Here is a 19,199-nt window from a genome sequence, read left to right on the forward strand (position 1 = left end):
TGGAGCATGACACACGGCTGTGCTGGCAGCCCAGCCACCAATATGGGATTTGGCCAGATTGGTGGAGCCAGGTTCTTGAGTCATCTGATCCTAGCCCAGGACAGTCAGGGTTCCAGCCCCAGGGGCTCAGACCTTGAGAACTGTTGTCACTAGCCAAGAACTGTCATCACTGGCTGCATGACTGGGATTCCCTTCGTCTCACATTCAGCTTCAAAGAGCAGGGTCACAAGAAGTGACCCAGTGAACTTCAGGCTATTGAAAGCTAAATTAGGGGCACAAATTCCTCCAGGCTCTCCAATCAAACCAGGTAGAGAACAGTCCAAATGGCCCTGGATGCTCTGTAGCAGTGGTTCTCAGCCCTGCATGTCAGAACACTGAAGAATCTTTAAAAAGAAGGTGCCTGGGCTTTCCTCCTGACCGCCACCCAGAACCCTGGTATGGTGGAGTTATTAAAATGTAAAATGGTCCAGGACACTTGGGGAGCAGGGCTAACAGAAGCCCAGCCTGCACAGGAAGTGCACAAGGGAGCTCATTTTGCTGTAAGCCAAATGGGATGGGGACCTAGCCTTGTAGGCCATACCAAGGATTAGGGATGTCACCCAGACATCAGTGGGAAGCCAGAGAAAGGACAGAGGAGAGATGTGACCAGCTCTCTGACTTGAAAGATTGCCTTGTTGCTGGGGAGAAAGGTCTGGAGGGACCAAGATGGATGGAAACCACTTGGGAAGCTATTGTCCAAATGAGACTGTGACAACTTGTCAGGCAATAGAAAGCAGTAGGCGATGCAGTTAGGAGCATGTGTGATTGACTGGGGACTGATTGCAGGAGGGAGCAAGGGCAAAGTGTCAGGACTAACATGCAGGTCCCTGGTGTGAACCGCTGGATGGCGCTGCCAGTGTCTGAGGTGGGAGCCTCAGGAGAGTCCCAGTGAGCAAGGAGGGTCATGACATGTTTGAGTTTGAATTGCTTTGGGAACATCAAAAGAAAGATATTGAAGAAGCAATTTAGAGCACCTGGTTCTCCAAAGGGAGACCTAGACCCAAGGTCAAACTGGAAATTGATGACATAGTCAGCAGATATTTCCTGATATACCAACCCTGTGCAAAGTACTGTTCTAGATGGTTCTGGCTTTGTGGAGCTTTTACTTGCAGGAGTAAGAGGAGGCCAAGTGAGAAGGGAAGGAGTTTGAGACTGAGCCCTAAGAAGCTTCGGTATGTAATGGTGGGGAAAAGAGGAGAAACCAGAACCAGAAGCTGAGAGGAAGGGCCAGAAGGGCAGCAGGAAGCAGGGGAAAGAGGGGGCTGATGAGGCAGGAAGGGAAGATGAGGCCCAAAGAGCATCTTCCGGGAGCTGGCCCAGGAGCCTCCTCGGCTATGGATGAGCTGAAGGAGTGGAAGACAAGAAATGGAGGGGCCAGGAGAAACCTGATGGAGAAGTTTGCCTGCTGGGAGGAGGAGAAACTCAGGCTAGTCAGGGACCTCGTGTGGAGCTGAGGGCACCCTGGGGATGGAGCCAAAGAAATGATTCCTGAAGGGGACTAAAAGAAGAATGGTAGGACCACAGCAGGAGGAAGGGGCTTCTGATGGTCTCCACCCCACACAAAGGATGTCTCTGTCGTTGCCCTTTGTTCTTTGAGCTCTTCTAAAGCAGGGATTCTCAACCTCAGCACTGTGGGCATTTGGAGCCAGGTAGTTCTTTGTGGTAGGGGCCGTCCTGTGTACTGTATGACATTTAGCAGCATCCCTAACTTCTACCCGCTGGAAGCTGGTAGCACCTGCCCCCACCCAGTTGGGATGAATAAAAATGTCCAAAAGGTGGGGGTAGAGCCCAATGGTAGAGTACTTGCCTAGCATGCTCAAGGCCCTGGGTTCAATCCACAGCACTGCCCCCTCAAAAACTAGTCTCCAAACATATCCCTTGGGCAATAAAATCACCCTGATCAAGAACCATTGTTACAGAGAGACAGAAATGTATTCTTAATCTTGTTGGCCAAAAGAAGAAGTCACAGTTATTCTATCCCCACATTTGGGCGGGGATTGAAGTAGACTTTAGATGTGATATGAAAGACCCCACCAAAAAACGACTGTCTGTTCCCACATAAGTGACAGTTAATTTTCTGTGGTTTTCCACACTGCAGAGTGTCAGCACTCTGGATGAACGGTCCCTGTCTGGCACTTTCAGGGAACCAAGTAAGGGAGAGAGACCTTTGAAAAAGGCAGGTGCAGCCAGCTTCCTCTTTGGGGACAGGGCTGGTCTGGGTTTTTCCATCCCATCCTGGCCTCACATACCATCAAAAGTGTGTGAATGGGGAGCTCAGGGTGGTAACCAGCACCCCAAAACCACAAGAGCAGAGCTGCAGGTAAAATGAACATTATTGGGCATCCTCCTCACCCTCTTGGGGCCCCAGGCTCCATGAATTCGATGGCCAGGCCACTGCCATGTTCCCATTTGCAGATTCCAAGGCAGCAAGGTTTTGGGGCTGATGGGAATCCTGTTTGCAAAAGGGAAAAGGAGAGAAGCCAGTGTGTCGACTGGGCTCGCTTGGAGCTGGGCTGCAAACTCCTGCACTCTGCTAATAATTCAGCAACCACCACTTTGTCCCTCTGTGGGAGATGGCAGAGTCTGGTGCCTCAGGGGGCCCTGAACAGCTGCATGCCAGGACTCCCTGGGACCAAGGCCAATGGGCCCTTCCTCCTTGTTCTTCAAGGGGCTCAGTATATCCAGCATGGCCTCCTTATTTAGCAGTCACAACAGTTTAGATGCATGTTAAAGTTGGGAAAGCCCATATCTCTGAGACCCTGGAAACCTGCTCCAGTCCCAGGCCTTCCCTGGGCTGCATGCAGGTAGTTGAGGCCATGCCCACCACTGGGGGAAGATGGGACATGTGGAGCAGAGTACTGTGAGGAGGCTGGTGCTGCACCCCCACTCCTGCCCAAGAGCCCCTCGTAGCCTGAGGAAGAAAGTGTATGGTTTCCAGAGTTCCTCCTTTCTGTAGCCATGTGACCTATTTCCAAGGCCTTCCTGCTGTGTCCAAGAAATAGAGATGATAATGGTGGCTACCTTGTTATTTTGCAGGGGGCTTAAGTAAGATCAGTGCGGTTCCAGCCCCAGTGCTGGCAGTGTTTGATGAAGGGCGCTGTTGTCCAGCCTCTGACACACCATGGCCTCTACCTCCCCTTGTGGTCTGTAGGGAGAGAAAACCAGACCCACATGAGAGAGTAAGATTATTGGACCTTCTGCACTGAGAGTCAGCTCTGCTGCCCCGGGACCCAAGCACCCACCAGCACCCTTCCCAGCCCTGCTAAACCAACTCTGCCCAAAGTAGGTGTTGGTGTGCATTGCCCTCCTCCAGCCTCTTCCCACCCTCCATGCTAATGCCGGCAGAACAAGCCCAGGCCTTGTCTGCCTGTGAACCACCCCACTTATACCCAGGAGAAAAGGAGAGGAGGGAGAAAACCCAGCCTCTTTGATAAGCTGTGATATGAACTCCGGCGTAACCCAGCAGCTGTGATCTTTACAAGCCTGCTTCTGTGCGGGGAAGTAGTGAGTCTGAAGACACTCCACTCTGCCTGCCAACGAGGCCCTCTGGCCAGCGTCCCTTGGCTTCATCAACTGTGCATTCTTCCCCTCCTCTTCCTCCCTGCTGCCTTGCAAAGAGCACTTTGCCAGAGAATGCTTTCATTTTTAACAAGCACTGTGTGCTGTGAATGCGAGGGCTGCGACCCTGCTGGCCCAGTTGATGGTAGATGAGTCCCGAGCACACTCCCAGGGAAAGGCGCACTCCTAAGATGAGGCAGGCATCCGGAGAGGGTGAGCTGGGGCCCAAGTGGGAAAGAGGAGGAGGTCATGGGACTTCCTTCCTGAAACCCCAACCCAGAGAAGCCCAGAGATAAGGCTTCTGGTTCATTCAGGTCCTGCTGTCTCCCCTCTGGGGTGCAGATAGGCATGGCAGTCTCTTCCATTCCACAAGTATTCACACAATCCCTAATACATGGTTGTACTCATACTACCCTGCCAATGTCCTGGGTTCGCATAAGAGCCCTTGTGTTGGGAAGAAGAGGACAAGGAGGAGCAGGGAGTTGCCTGGCCACTGAGGTGGGTGGCGAGCGGGGCAGCCAGTAGGAACTGGTCTGGTTTGTAATTGCAGGGACTAGGAAGGAGGGCCTCAGGAGAAGCAGCCCTTTCATGCCATAATTGGGAAGTTCCACTTTGCTGGCCTTGGACCTTCTGCAGCCCATGTGGGCTAACGTCCTCCTCACACCCTGGCATCCTCCCAGGCTTTCCAGGCTCTGGAGTCCCTTTTCCTGGGGACGCCACCTTCAGCCTGTGAGTCTTTGAACGCTCCATCTCACCTGACCAGGGCATTGGCCAGCCCACCAAAAACCTATTGTGCTAATACTAATGGAAGGCAAAATGGAGTTAAGTGTCCAGACTGGGGCTTGGTTAAATCGGCCTTTCAGAAAAGCTTGCTTTGCCCCTGGGCCCCAGCTCACAAAAAGTGTCTGAGAGGTCCAGCTCTCTTCCTCTGCATTCATTGCTCAGAGTAAATTGCTGTGGCAAACACACACTAACCTGAATTTGCCTGCTAGAAGAAGCCCTGATTTCTACCCAGAATGCATCTGGGTTTTTGATCTTTTATTAGTTTGCAGCCTTATTGATTGGGTCCCCAGCTAAGGAAAGGAAACAGGACACTGAATGGAACTAGAGGAATTCTTCCTAGGAATGTCTTACTTCCCTCTTGGAAGAAACCTCTCTTCCTGCAGGCTTTAATTAAGGTGTCTGCCCAGCTCCTTGCATGAGTCTTCTGGAACTTTCCCCAGCCTTGCCCCCACCCCAGATGCAAGGGCTGGGGGCTTTTGTTTCAATGCAAGGCAGCAAGGGGGAGCATGAGCAGTAGCCATTTTACAACCAGCCCTGGGCTTCCTGTCTGCTAATTGGAGGCAATGCTGTGCAAACGTGAATGGCAGGAGGCCCTGAAGGCCCTGATGACATGCTGGAATGACTTCCCAGGAGGAAAGGTCCTGCCCTCCAAGGTAAAAGATGCAAGGGGTGAAATAAAGGGACCCTGACCCAGTCTGCATAGCCATTATCTCCAATCCAGAGAACTAACATCTATCACTTCGCCATGCCATCTGAGGTTGGGCCCTCCTGCTCTTCATTGACCAGGGAGGGCTGAGGGCCCTGGGCAGGTCGCTGGCTTTGCTCTGCCTCCTCCAAGCAGTCCCCACAACAGTGCACACACTGGCACTCTCTGTCTTTTCTTCTGGAAAATAGAAACCACATGTGATGGGCCTCGTTAGGCCAGGCTGGGATTAATTAGGTCCTCCTGGTGCCTCCTGGGAGGGGTGGAGTGCTAGCCAGAGGAAGTCCTGCACAGTGTGCTCTGGAAGCCCGGGAGCTTCAAAGGGCAGTGTTCTGTGTTTCAAGCATCCATTTACTTTGAGCAGGACTGTGGGATGTTAGAGACCAAGGTGAGCGTGGCAGGGAAAGGTTATGTCCTTCAGGGTGACCCCTGTCACCACAGCCCAAGCAGCCAAGCTCCGCCTAAGCCAGCTGTTTTCCTGTTTGCAGGATCTCCTTTGCATTGAGGGGAGGGCTTGGCTTTGGGTTGGTGGGAGAGTGCTCAATGTGGACCCCACACACACCCCATGGATATGCAGTATTGGATTCTTCGCATCTTGGATGCTGGCACCTGCTTGGCCTCTTTCCAGCCTCCCACTTAGAGCACTTAGTTTGTAGTCTACACATCTAAGAGGCATCAGTCCCCCCAGCCCATAGCTCAGGCTGCTGGCAGGGCCAGGGGGGTGATTGTCAGGAGCTGAGAATTTGATAACAAATTTCTTTCTGAAGCTTGGAGTTTGTTTCCAGATGGAACCTGCAGCACTCTCTGGATATGACTGTTTGTACTTTACCTAAGGATGCCAGGAAACTTGGAAAGTTTTAACATTGGTAACTCAGACAGCTTGAGGAATTAGCAAGTAGCTAAAGTGTATCATAATGTAGTCTCTTTTTAAGAAACTAGCAGTAGGTTTGGAATTGGCCTCTAGAAGTTGTTTTCTGTCCTTCTGCCTCCTTGGGATAGGGCTGTGTCTGTCAGAGCCAAGAAGACAAATGGGTGTCCTGAGTTTCCAAGTGCTTGATACCTCCTTCTGGAAAGACAGCTGCAGAGAGTATCCTGTCCCTCCATTATACAGTGTATTTCTCAGGAAGCTCTTCCTTTAATTCTGGTGTCATGTCAGCATAGTTTTCCCAGCGATGCCCTTAGAGACCCCCCCCCTATGAGGTCCTCCCTTCTCACCCTGCAAGTGGTTGCTTTCAGCAGATAGTCACAGAGGTCACAGAACCCCCACACCCTGGCCCCTGACTTCAGAAAAATACAAGGGTTTCTGTCACATGCATTTGTGGAAAGCCCTCCAGACCAACTGCCCCTTCTACATACAAGGAGGGTTCCTATCTTGGAGTACTGGTGATAGTGACCTGTGGAGGGACCTGGCTTGGGTGAACCAGAGTGCCAAATTCTGCCTCAGATGGCAACCACGGTGGAAGTCACAGGGAAGGGTACTGGATAGGCCAAATGCCTCTTCATAACCCAGGATGGGATGGCCCACCAAGGAGGCGCTTGGGATCTGGAGTAGACAGTGGAACTTTCTATAGAAGTTTTCTGCTTCAGCACTCAGGAGAACGGAGGGTTTGCTCTGTGACTTTTGTCACTATTGTCACGTCTTTTGAATGCCCTGGTACCAATCTTGGGATCTGTAGCAGTTCTCTGTAGCCATACAGAGAACCCAGAGCTGAGGTTTCCTCTGTCAGGACCTTAGTCTTGGGTGTGAGAAGGGAGCAGGACAGATATGGTGGGAAGCATCTGCTGTGAGTGCCAGCACACAAGTTCAAAGCCAGGTGCTCGTCTGTACTGGCACTGTGGGTCTCACTATGTGTCAGCTTCTCTTCACTGTGACCAGAAGCCTGACAAGAACAACTGAGCCAAGAGTGGTGGCGCACGCCTATGATCCCAGTGGCTCGGGAGGCTGAGACAGGAGGATTGCAAGTTCAAAGCCAGCCTCAGCAACAGCAAGGCACTAAGCAACTCAGTGAGACCCTGTCTCTAAATAAAGTACAAAATAGGGTTGGGATGTGGCTCAGTGGTACCAAAATCCCCAGTACCAAAAAAAAAAAAAAAACTGAGAGGAAGAAAAGTTTATTTTGTCTCATGGTTTCAGAGGTTCACATAATAAGCCACTGCATTATCTGAGCCCAAGACAAGGCCTCCATGTTGGCCCGAAGGGCATGGTGGAGGAGCATTGCTGCTTTTATGGTGGCCAAGAAGCAGAAAGAGAAAGGGGAAGAGGCTGCAGGGACACTGAACCCTCCCAGAATACACCCCCAGTGACCCACCTCTTCCAAACTAGCATGGACTGATGAGGGTACAGCTCTCATCACCTAATTGTTTCACCTCTGAACATTCCCACATTGACACCAGAGCTTCTGGGGAACACCTCGTATCCTGCTGAGAAGCAGTACCAGGGTCCACCTGCCCAGAATCCAGGCTGAAAGACCCTACACGTTCATGTTGTCCTTCTCAGAGAGGTACAGTGGCTATTGCCCTCTCTGAGACGAGAGCCCATGTCTCCAGGTTTCCATACTGGAGCAGGGCCCCAGATCTGGCAGCCAGGACCCTCGTTCAGAAAGAAACTGCTCTCTTTTGACAGTCCCCACAGAGACCTCTTCTCCCTGTTGCTCATGGCTGCCATTGGCTGTCACCCTTTCAGACAGTAGGAATGCTGAGTGCCTCTCTTTGCTCTTCCTGTCTTCCATCAAAGCCCTGAACTCCTCCATACTCTGGCCCATCCACTGTCCCAGCCCATTTCCGGTCTCTGTTTAGCCAGCATAATCTTGGACCTCCCTTGTAAATTGACAGTGAGCGCTCTCTCCGTTTGACTGCTGCTCAGGAGGACAGGCCTCACCCCCTCCTTCCTCCAGAGTGATTTGTTTCCTCCTGGCTCAGTGCAGCTGCTTGTAACCTCCATGTTGTCAGCTCTTATTTTTTTCTTGTCCTCCATCAAGGGTCCTGTGAGGCATGTTTTGATCCTGATCTTTCGCTCCTGCCTTTCAGGAACTGCTTCCTCAAGGGCTAAGCTTTGTCTCTTTCTCCTCTCCCTCAGAAGGAGCACCACGGGCCCCAGCCCCACTGTGTCTCCATTTCACCTTCAGCCTTCTCGAGTAAACTCAGGGCCAGCGGCAGGCCCTTCTGACTCCATACTGCTGATTGCATACCCAGTCTTTCCCCTGGGAAGGAAGAGTAGTTGTCCACACTCAAGGACTCTCAGCCCTTTCTGCTGCCACCATGCTCCCAGAAGTCTGGTTTGATGTCAGTGTGGTTTTGCCATATCTCTGGTAAAAGCCACCTCCCTTTCTTTTACCATTCTGCGTCAGTGCTGCCAATCAACCTTATCTCTTCTGGTCAGGGTGGGGTAGCAACCTTACTCTCTGTGCCCTGAGCCTTTTATGAATAAAAATTTAAAGAACAGTATACTGTTAGAAGTGCGCACATCCCAAGTGCCCTACAGCTCCACTAATTTCTCCTGTTAACACCCGTGGAGTGAGGCTCAGACCAAGAAATGGAGCATTCCCAGCACCAAGAGGTATCACGTCTCCAGGTATCAGCCTCCTGCTGCTCCCCAAATAGCTCCATCCTGACTTCCAGCACTTCTGGGTTTGTTGGTACCTGGTTTTGAACTTAACATAAATGGAATCAGTTTGTGCTCTTTGGCAAAGCCTGGCTTCTTTTGATACCCATTAGGTCTCTGAGATTCCTGTGTGTTGACAAAGCAGTAGTTTCCATAGAGGATTTCACTGTGTGAAGAAGGTGCCAGGGTTTAGTTACCTGTTCCAGCATTGATGGACATGGGGGTTATTTTTAGTCTGGCACCATAATGCTATGATCTTGCATCTCTTGGTGTAAATATCTACACATTTCTGCTAGTTATATACCTAGGAATTGTAGAAATGATGAGTAGACATAAATTTGTGACTTTGGGAGATACTGCCCAGAGTGCTTGTCCCAATTTCAGTCCCATCAGCAGTGTAGCAGGGCTCCAGCTGCTTCTTGTCCTTGCAAATAGTTGGCACATCAGTCTTTGATTGTAGCTTTTCCGTTAGGCAGATAGTTTTAATTCACATTTTCCTGAAGATTAATGAAGTTGCACAACTTTTCATAGCTGATTTGCCTTTTGGATAGCCTCTTATGACAAACCTGTTGCCCGTGGGGTTTTTCATGTTTTTCTTACTGATTTGTGTATTTTGGGTTTGAGTTTTTCCTGGCTGCACATACTGTTCTTATCTTTTCCTACCCTGTGGCGGGCCTTCCTACTCCCACTTAATGGTGTCCTTTGTTGTTTGTTTGCTTTTGAGTCAGGGTCCCACTCTGCCCAGGTTGGTCACAAACTCCTGGGCTCAGGTGATCATCCAGCCTCAGCCTCCAGAGTAGCATGAGCCACCATGCCGGCAAAGGCAAGCTCTCCTTTGATTTTTTAGTGCAGTCTGAGGTCTGGTGGGTGTTTACTATGCGTTCCCAGTGGTTGCACACTGAGGACGATCTGCCTAAAACCCAGAGGTTATTTCTTAGCTCTGGATAAGGCCTTAAAAACCACCTAATGTGTCTCTTCAAAAATCACAGAGACATGGCCACCGTATCACTTGGCCATCACATCTCTGTAGGTCATATTCCAGGAGGAGGCTCTGATTGACCCAGACAGGGTCATGTGTCCCTGGTGGGAACAGCAGTGACAGGGACAGGACTGCAGGACTCAAGTGGCAGCTTTAACAGTTCCCAAACCTAGTAGAGACCAGCTCTCTGAATCAAAGAGGCTGCTCTTGCCATGAGATGCTAAGCAGAAGAGGCCCCCAACATGGCTGCCTTCCTGAGCACAGTTTTCTTTCTATACACTTTTTGGGGTCAAACTCAGGGCCTTGTATATGTTAAACACACACTGTAGCTTCTTTTGTGGCAGTGTTGGGGATCAAACCCAGGGCCTTGTGCATGCTAGGCAGCCAGTTGGCCACTGAGCCACAACCCCACCACCCCTGAGAACAAACCCTGCATAAGTGCAAAATGAAGCAGTCACTACCCGGCCCTGCTCTCTGCAAGGATTAAGTGACATGACATATGGGAAATGCCTAGCAGAGAGGCTGGTGCAGGGTAACTGGGAAGTGTCAGGAGCAGCCACCACAATGGTGACTGCAGTAGGAACATAAATGACAAGCTGAGAGGGGGCCGAGAGATGGATATGGTCACAGAACTGAGCTTGGCATCTTCGCTGCCTCAGCTGCCAGGAAGCAGGCATTCGGGGCTGACACACCTTCTTCTGTTTAAACAGAGAGAGAGCTCTTGAGCCACTGAGTCCTCATTAAATGGAGTCTGAACCCTGGCATGCTCCCATCCTCTGTACCTGCTCCCCACTTAACTAACTCTGCCCTTGGGCAGAGCTGACCAGTTCTGAGTGGTGCATGACAGAAAACCAATTATCAGTGTCACATTAAAAAAATATTAAAGGTAGTATACCGACAGAGGCAGGCATGGCCCATTAAAAACTCCCAAGTCCAAGCAAGGCTAGATTCACCTTCTGTCCTCACAACTGGGTCTCCCTTTCCCCACTCCACAGCTGGCTCCTCTTCCTCTTATGTCAGCCACATTCTTGCTCAGGCCACCCACTATGTGGCAGGATGGCTCACTCCTGTTCTCTCAACACCCCAACTCCAGGCCTATCACGGTGGCTATAGGAGGATAGAGGAGGGTGAAGTGATACAGATGGCCCAGCGACCTTCCCAGAGACCACATGAGAGCAGACAGGGAGGACATGGCCAGTGGGTATGGGCAGCATGAGAGGAATCCCATGGTCCTCCTGGCTAATCCCTCCTATGAGGCTGCTTCCGTGCTTGGCAGGATAGTCCAAGCATCTTCCCTTGTCACGTGTGGAGTTAGGGGTGGATGCAGCCCAGTACCTCCCAGCAGGACCCATTCTATGTCCCCTCTCCACGTGTGTGCACCCAGATGGTAACCATGGGGCCATCACTGAAGAGAGACCAGGAGAGTTTCAGACAGACAGACAGTGGCCAAAAGGGTCCTTCGGGATCAGGTCCTTAAACACAGGGGGAAATTGAGGCTCTTTTTCCAGTAACTACTCTCTATTGCCACCTTTGCACGGAGTCATGGCCTGGACCAACCGGGGCCTAGCCTCCACAGTCCTGAGAGGAGGCCTTTTGAGTGTGGTGGGAGCATCTTAGAGGCAGGTGGAGTGCCAGGGAGTTTGTATGAAGGAGCTCACCTACCCAGAGGGCAGGGGGCAGATATTCCCTAGACACAGCTGTCCATTCTGTGAATGCTCTGGAGGCCTGGGATGGGCTGGGCCCCACGCCAGCCAGGACACACAGAGGGAGTGAGAGCGGTGGCTCCTGCTGGCACAAAGGTGGCAGTTCAGTGGAATAGGCGGACAGGTGACAAGTAAAAAAGAAACATGTGACCCAGTGTTGTGATTCCTGCCCTGAAGGAAATGCCAGTCTGGGAGTGAGGGGTGCTCAGGTTCAGGCTGTGGAAGGGGGTGCCCCACAGCTCAGTGGAGCCAGGAAGCTGTGACCTGGATCTGATGTTTTCTCAAAGCATAAAAGTGCCCTAGTTTTCCCTCTCCTCAGGCTCTGCTGAAGCTACGCCAAGAACTGGCTCTTAAAGGCTGCCTGAAATGTGGTTTGGAGCCAAAAATCTATAGAGCCAGTGCATTTGTGACCTTGTCGAAAATGCTTACCGAGGAAAAGCAAGGGGTAGGATTTGGGGTGGTGTTTGTTGTGGTTTTGTTTTGTTTTTTTTAATTTAAGAAAAAAAATAATAACATTTGGTTCCTCCATGTTCCCATGCCTACCCCCACCCCTTTCCTGCCTGGCACATTCCACACCGCACAACCTGCCCTGGCCCCACAGCATTTGTGTCTTCCTCTCGTATACACCCTCCCCCACCTCCAGTCCCTCACCATCCCCCATGCATCAGCTATGAAAAATACCAAGTGGGTAAAAATAAGGAGCCCGGTGATAGCCCTGGAAATTAGGCCACAGCTGTCAGGCCGGGCAAGAGCCTCGCATCTGAGAGCAGAACGCCAGGAGCAAGAGCTCAGCCCCCTCCCCTATAAACGTGGAGAAGAGTCTCGCCCTGGCACCCAGGACAGCCCTGCTGCTGTGCTGGCCTAGAGAGCCCCAAGTGGCTATTTGTCACTGAGCAGATCTGTCCCGTGTGTCTGCCAGTGTCAAGCCCAGTGGCCACCAGTGGGGACACCACAATGGGCAGAGCTAGGTCCTGCCCTCTAGGCTTAGTTGGTAACACTGCGGTGTGTTGATGCTCTGTAGAAGCAGATGGGGGGGGGGGGTGCCCAGTCCAGTAGAGGGGTCCAAGAAAGCTTCTGGAAAGAGATGGATGTCTACGCTGAACCATGAGAGAGCAGTAAGCACTCGCTGGGAGCAAGGAAAGGAAGTGTTTGTGGCTCTGCTAGCCATCTGCTCAGGAGTCCAGAGGCTGGTTCCCAAGTCTGTGGGACTTGGGTATCTGGAAGGCAAGGGAGCCCAGCAGTCGCGGACAGATCAGGCCCTGAGCTGCCTCACGGGCAGCTCTATGGTACTCAGTGAGCCACTGAAGGGCCTGAACAGGTTCACAAAACCCACTCGTAGGGTGCCCAAGTCCCTGACGGAAGCTGCTGGTGTGCAGCCATGCCAGAGCCTTGGGGGTGGCGTGGTGTGCACAAGGCCGTGCCTGAGGTGACTGGCTCCTAAGTTCAGTGCCCTATGGGCTCCCAGAACTTCCAGTTTGTGTAAGTGAAAGAGGGCCAGGGCCCACCAGGAGACGGTCGCAGGAAACAGGGTGGGTAAGACCACTCATTCGCTATCATAGCTGCGGCCATGCATCCCTTGCCCTGCCATTAGCCTCATACAACAGCAAAGGCTCCTTAAGGAGTTTGCTCAAGCAGCTCGCTTGACAAGGCATCTTGCCGCCACATCATTCTGGAACATTCATGCTCCTGGGACAGACAGTATAAGCAGATTATCTGACCTAACTTTAAAACCTCCTCTATGCCCCGGACGTCCCTGACCCGGACACATACTCTTGGCTCTTCGTGGGATGCTGGCTTTGGTCAGTTTACTCCCAGGGCCTGTGAATCCAGCTAGCCTTCTCATCCACTCATTTGTCCTGAGAAGAGTCAGTTTTTCCTTCCTATGAGCTGAGCCCTTCCTTTCCTGGTGGACAAAGGCCAGCCTCCCCTTTTCCTGCAGGAGACCCCCACCCACCTCTGTTGGAAACCCTGGCCACAACAGTTGGCAGGACCTGGAGTTCCCCTCCTTCCTTCCTGCCCTTGCAGCCTGAGTGACTGCCCCAGTCCGGCTCCTTCTGCTTCTCGCAGGCCCCCCAGTAGCACGGTAATTGCTTTCTCAGATCTTCAGCTGTGCACCCCGTCTGCAAGCATTTCCTGGTTTCCTGACCCTCTGCAGGAAGACCTATCTGTGTTCTTTCCTCTGGAGGGAGCACTAAGGGGGAGAGGTGATGGAGAAATGACTGGTCCTTCCCGTCTCTTCTCATTCCTGCCAGAAGTGCTTAAAATAGAAGGCAACCGCCACTCTCTGCTCCCAGCACCCCACTGCCACCCACAGCCCCAACCCCTGTGGCAAGCCCCCTCAGTATGGTGCCCCTGGCCTGGTGTGACAGGCAAGAGGAAGCTTGTGGAACAGCTGCTGGGTGTTATCTGTCTCCACTGCTACCGGGAGATGAGTATCTGCAGGTACAGTCTTGGAAGGTCGCACCTTTGTTTCATTCATGTGGTGTTATGAGGAGAGTCCGTGCCTCTCTTCACATGTGCACGACCCCAAGTCCTTCCCAGCCAGCTGACAGTGTCCAGGCAGGAAACAGCAACCATCAAAAGATGCTCCCACAGGCCAAGCATGCAGCCAGGAGAGGAGAGGCCTGGCCGGCTGTGGGAGTGCCTGCAGCAGCTCTGAGGGGCAGCACCATCCTTCCCACAGTAGCATGACCTTGGAGGTGAAATCTCCCTGGGATGTCAATACCTATGACCGCATCCTGTAATTGCCCCCACCTGTTGTCTATCCCTCCTGCTTACCCTTGACTTGGCCCTGTCCTACCCCTCAGAGAGGACTTCTGTACAGGCAGCCCCAAGACCCTTTGGAAGAGGACAGTTGCGTGAGACAAAGGTGATATTTAAATGGCACCCGGAAGGGCAGCCTTCCAGGGTAGAGCTGTGGTCATTGAGACCCTCAGATCCCACTGTATGCAAGTGGCAGCTGCATTTGCAGTAGCCAGGCCAGAGTGTAAGGCAGTGTTTCGGCTCCAAGTGAAGCTTCATCTCCATTGATAAGACGTTCCTCATCTGGCGGTTCTATTTCAAGAGAAGGCCTCCCTGTAGTAGGCACTCCTGCCTCCGAGTGGAGCCAGGCCTTCTTTCCTACTCGTATTATGCTAATCACTCCTTGCAAACAGGCAGACTTTGTAGGAGGTTTGCCTGGTTCTAGATGAAACATACGCCTTTGAAGCAAAGAGCCAGAGTAGCTAAAAATATCATTTCCCGGCTGTTGATCCTCTCATTTGTAAAATGCATGTTTCCATTGTTAAATCCGCAGCAGCCCCTCTCTGGAGAGGGAAGAGCTGCTAGAGCCCCACCGCCCTCTCAGGGCTCTCTCAAGTGGCACCACTTTCTCCAGGCCCTGCTCTGGGACTGTGCCACTGACAGTTTCCACTAGGGAGTCCAGGACAGTCTCAAACATATAGGATTCTAAATACTTTAGTTTTTATGCTTAAAAGTATTGAAAACATATAAAATAAGAATTGAAGTAATAGAAAAATATAGCATAGCTTGGGAAAGACCCTTTACCACCATCTCCTCTCCAAAAGGAGCCTCTGTCATTGGCTTCATGAATTTCCCTCCGTAACTTTCTCTGTGCGTTTATAAACATGGGGCTTGGTTCGGTTGTGGTTTTCCATAGTGGATTCTGGTCTCAGGGTTGCTCGACAGTCTGCCTTGCCTGCACCCTTTCCTGGCTCGTGGATCCTGACCTCACCTGGTCCCTGCGCTCTGCTCTCTGGGCTGGAGCACAGTGGCACAGTGGCTCAGGAGCACTCTCTCCCCTCGTGTAGATCATCACTAAGCCTGAGGGTTCCAGTGCCCCATGTTTCTCTGTGTGTGACTGCCCAGGCTGCTCAGGGGGGCAAAGGCGAAGTCCTAGGTAGAGGGCAGCCAGTCCCTGTCCTCTGCTGGGGGGTCTGGTCTGTAACCAAGTCCTGGGACTTTTTCTCTGTGGAAACTTCCAAGGACGCTGCACGCCTGAGGCTTTTTCTCATTCTCACACGTTTAATCCCGTGAAGATTTCCCGGGCTGGCAAGGAACATGTGGATGAAAAGCCTATTTCATGCATCTTAAAATTCCCTGAAAATGACTGATCACAAAAGGAATTTTTCCGTCTTCTGGCAGGCAGTGGGGGAGGGTACAGATAAGAATACCTGAAGCCACGAATACTTGAAAGGGTCTCCTCCGTGTCGCATTTGTCCCTGCACATCTGCTGTGGCTCTGCCATCCTCCCAGCCCTGCCAGACCCTGTGCGTTTTACCAGTGTTCCAGGCGACTGCAGAGCCGCCACTCCGGGAGCTGCTCTTTGTTGCCGGTGGTGGGCATTAGTGTTTAACTAGCCCTTCTGTTTTCTGCTCTTATCTCTGTGCCCTTTAAGCAGGCACTTGTAAAGAGCTGCAGAAAACCATCTCAGTTCATAAAATTTCACAAAACCTCAGACTAAAATGTGAGGACCAGAAAAGCCCTATCATTCTAGCTTCTAATCCGGTGCCTGTCGTGTTGTGTGTATGTGCTGTGTGACCAGGAAGCAGGATGGCAGGTGCCTGGCGCAGGAGCAGGCGAGCCAAGCTTCCTTCCCCAGGGAGGCTGTTGCTGTTAGAGGTGAGACCAGTTCTGAGGCCACCAAAGGAAGCCACTGCCTGCATGTGGGTGCCAGAAAGTCCTGGACACAACGTGGGTCTTGTCTGCGAGTTGGTCTGATTTTCTTTGTGTGTGGATGGAGGAGCAGGGCTGTGCTCAGCAGGCAGGGACAGGAGGGAAGCAGAGGGTGCAGTGGCAGGCAGAAACCGGGACAGCAGGTCCAGGGAGGTAAGGATGAGGCAGGATGAGAAGGTAGGCATCTGGGCCGAGCCCAGGCTTTGTTGCTACACAGCCTCTGAAACTGCTCTTAAAATCCCCTCGTTTCCACCCAGAGTGACACTGCCAGCGCGTGGAGCTCTCGGCTCTGGTGAGGCAGTTTGTGGCAGCAGTTCTCAGACCCATCCCAGAAGCTTAAGAACGCGGAGCACCCACACCTAGAGGTGGGGCCTCTCTGCAGTCCTGGTGTCTCCGGGTGTCCTTAGGTGATTCACAAACCCCAGATTCAGGAGGAGGCCTAAGGAGGGGGCCTCCTGATCCTGGAGGGTAAGTGTGCAGCTTTCTGGGTAGGTGAGGACACTAATAGGACCAGAGATGGTGACTCCGCTGGGAGGTATCACCAGAATCAAAATGACAACCCCTGCTTGGAACCACTTCCGAGCACATTAAATCCTAAAAGGGCGCCATGGAATGTGAGCTATCAGAGGATCCCTGTGATCAGCCAGGACCCACAGCCACCAGGAACACAATTGGGCTCATGCTGTAAGGGCAGAGGGAAAGGAGGGTGCCCCGACAAGGCCTCCGCATGGGGCTCCACTCTGACTGCAGTGGAAGGGATACCGCCCGTCTGTTTGTGGATGTATAAACAGCAGCAGGGGGTGATCCCTTGGCCTGGAAGGAAGGGACTAGTGTGGGAATAATTGGGTGAAACAAAGGAAAATGAGAACAGAACAGTGTGGTAACAGGAAGACTGTGGGGCTGGGGATGCCCAGCATTCGAGAGTATGATGGTGCAGCCCTTCAGCACTCTCTGAACTCTGGGCACTCACTTGCCTCCTGTCCCAGAAGGCCACCCCTGTAGTTTGAAGAGGGGAGCAGCAGAGTTACAAATGTGCTTCTTTCTTCCCTGTCCTAAGACAGAATTTAACTGAGGAGCCATCGTAAGGTCACATGCAGGGGTGGGGAGGCATCTCTGCCCCTGGACCTTCAAGCTGTAGTTATGGGGGCCCTTGAATGGATAGAAGGAGGGATTAGCCTAGGGAGGGGAGATCTGTGACCCTCTGCGGATAGGTCACCATGTGGGACCATCTGACCTAATAGGAACATGAATTCTGAGTCGGGGACCCGAGCTCTGACCCCACTATGTCCCTAACTGTGTGTTCTGAGACCAGTCCTAGGCTTCAGGTTCTTCTGTCCCATGAGGGAGTGGGGCACATGAGCCTGGCCGGAAGGTGGCTGGGGCATGGGTGGTGGGCAGGTCTGGGACCAGGAAGCAGCATACCAGGCTGTGGCGGCCTCTTCACAGGCAGGGCCGCCTCCGCAGGGGAGGCTTAGTACATCCTCAGGAGGAAATCCTGCTTAGGAGGGCCGGAGCCCAGAGGGTTTCAGAGGGAGAGAGCGATTACATCAGTGGCTCTCTAACAGTCACCAAGGAGACTCCAGGGCAGTTGGGACTCAGGGGTGCTGTTTCCCTGGCAGTATCAGCCCTGGATTCACAGCAACAGCTTTAACCATGTCTCCCTGGGCACCAGGAGTCATTATATTAAAATCCCCCCTGCCCTGGACTTTGGGAGGCAGCTGACCTGGGACCCACACTCAGAAGTTGCCATCCTAACAGAGGTTTCTGGGAAGCTGCTGGTGGGAGGTTTTTTGTGTGTATTTGTGGTGCTGTGAATGGAACACAGAGCCCAGTGCATGCTAGGCAAGTGCTCTACTGCTGAGCTACATCCCAGTCCCTCTAGGAACCTGCTGTTGAAGTCATGCCCATTGACTCCTCCCCCAAGTCTGAATTTAAGTCCTGGCTGTGAGCTGTGGATGCATTTTCCAGGCCCTGCTTCCCTCTCATCCCCTTGGAGACAAGCCATCACCGCAGCAGGGCAGAACTAAGTGTGAATAACAGGCCTGCACTGTCCTGGCCAGGTGTGGTCAGTGCCTGTCACTTACAGACATAGCCCCAAGGTGGAGGGTCGGGTTAGGAATTGGTTTGCAGATGTACCGCCCGGGAGCCCTAGCGAGCTTCTGAAAGAACAGGCTCTGATAGATCAGAAGGCCCCGGTGGGCCTGGGGATGTAGATCAGTGGTGGAGCTCTTGCCTATGTACCAGGTCCTGGATTGGATACTGCAAAAAAAAAAAAAAAAGAAAAGAATGAAAGAAAGAAGGTCCCAGTAATACCGATGGAAAGTTGCCCCTAACTGGGTTACAGTCTCAAAGTGGAGATGTGCTGAAGCTTTAGCAGCTAAGAAATGAAGTGCTGGGGCAGAGACCTGATGTGGCCTGGACAAGGCCCCTGATCTACGCTTTGGTCACATTCCCATTAGGGCAGGGGCTGCAGTAACCCCTGTCCCATGTTGAAAGGATTTAACATACACGATGTATCTAATGTAGAGAACCTGCCCCACAACTGTCTCATCTGTGGGCACTGTGAGGGAGGAAGTGGTGATTCCAGCAAAGGAAATCCCTGGGCACAGAAGGCAGGAGCTGTCCTGTCCCAGACCCTGGCCATCTCAGCGCTTCTTGGAGTTGATCAGCTTGAAGCCAACAGGGTTTCCGGTAGTGGCCCATTTCTTTGTTTTCATTTGTTCTGAGGGTTCAAAAGATGAAACTTAAACACAGAGAGACCATATCAAGGGTTTTCAGCCTGGGGGACAGTGGCCCCCACCCACACTCTCTGCTCACCAGCCTTGCCTCCCTGCATTGTCTCTTTCTCTAGCACCAAGACCATATCTAGGCTGAGCCACAGGGTCCTCCGGCCCAGCTTTAGCACCTCCAGCACGGGGCTGTGCTCTGATTCCACAATTGGGCTGTCTTACTGCACCCAGCCGTATTCTGGAGTATCTGAACAAAGTCACACTCACTCAGTCCAGACACCTGCCAAGTTCCCTCCAAGACCTCCTTGCAGCTTCTGAAAGTACATCAACCAAAACCTCACGGAATCCCCGATTATCATTTTCAGAATTCACCTGATTCCCTAGGTGCCTTTGCCTACAGCTCTGCATATAAGCCAAATTCCATGACTAA

At 52.2% G+C, this 19,199-nt stretch overlaps 1 protein-coding gene across 2 annotated transcripts in view; it reads left to right on the top strand.

Moving 5' to 3' along the window:
• Positions 1 to 19,199, top strand: part of Vac14 (VAC14 component of PIKFYVE complex) — a 101,857-nt gene that overhangs the window by 62,308 nt on the left and 20,350 nt on the right. The window lies entirely within an intron of this gene.

Source organism: Urocitellus parryii, chromosome 15 (assembly GCF_045843805.1).
Source record: "Urocitellus parryii isolate mUroPar1 chromosome 15, mUroPar1.hap1, whole genome shotgun sequence".
NCBI lineage: Eukaryota > Metazoa > Chordata > Mammalia > Rodentia > Sciuridae > Urocitellus > Urocitellus parryii.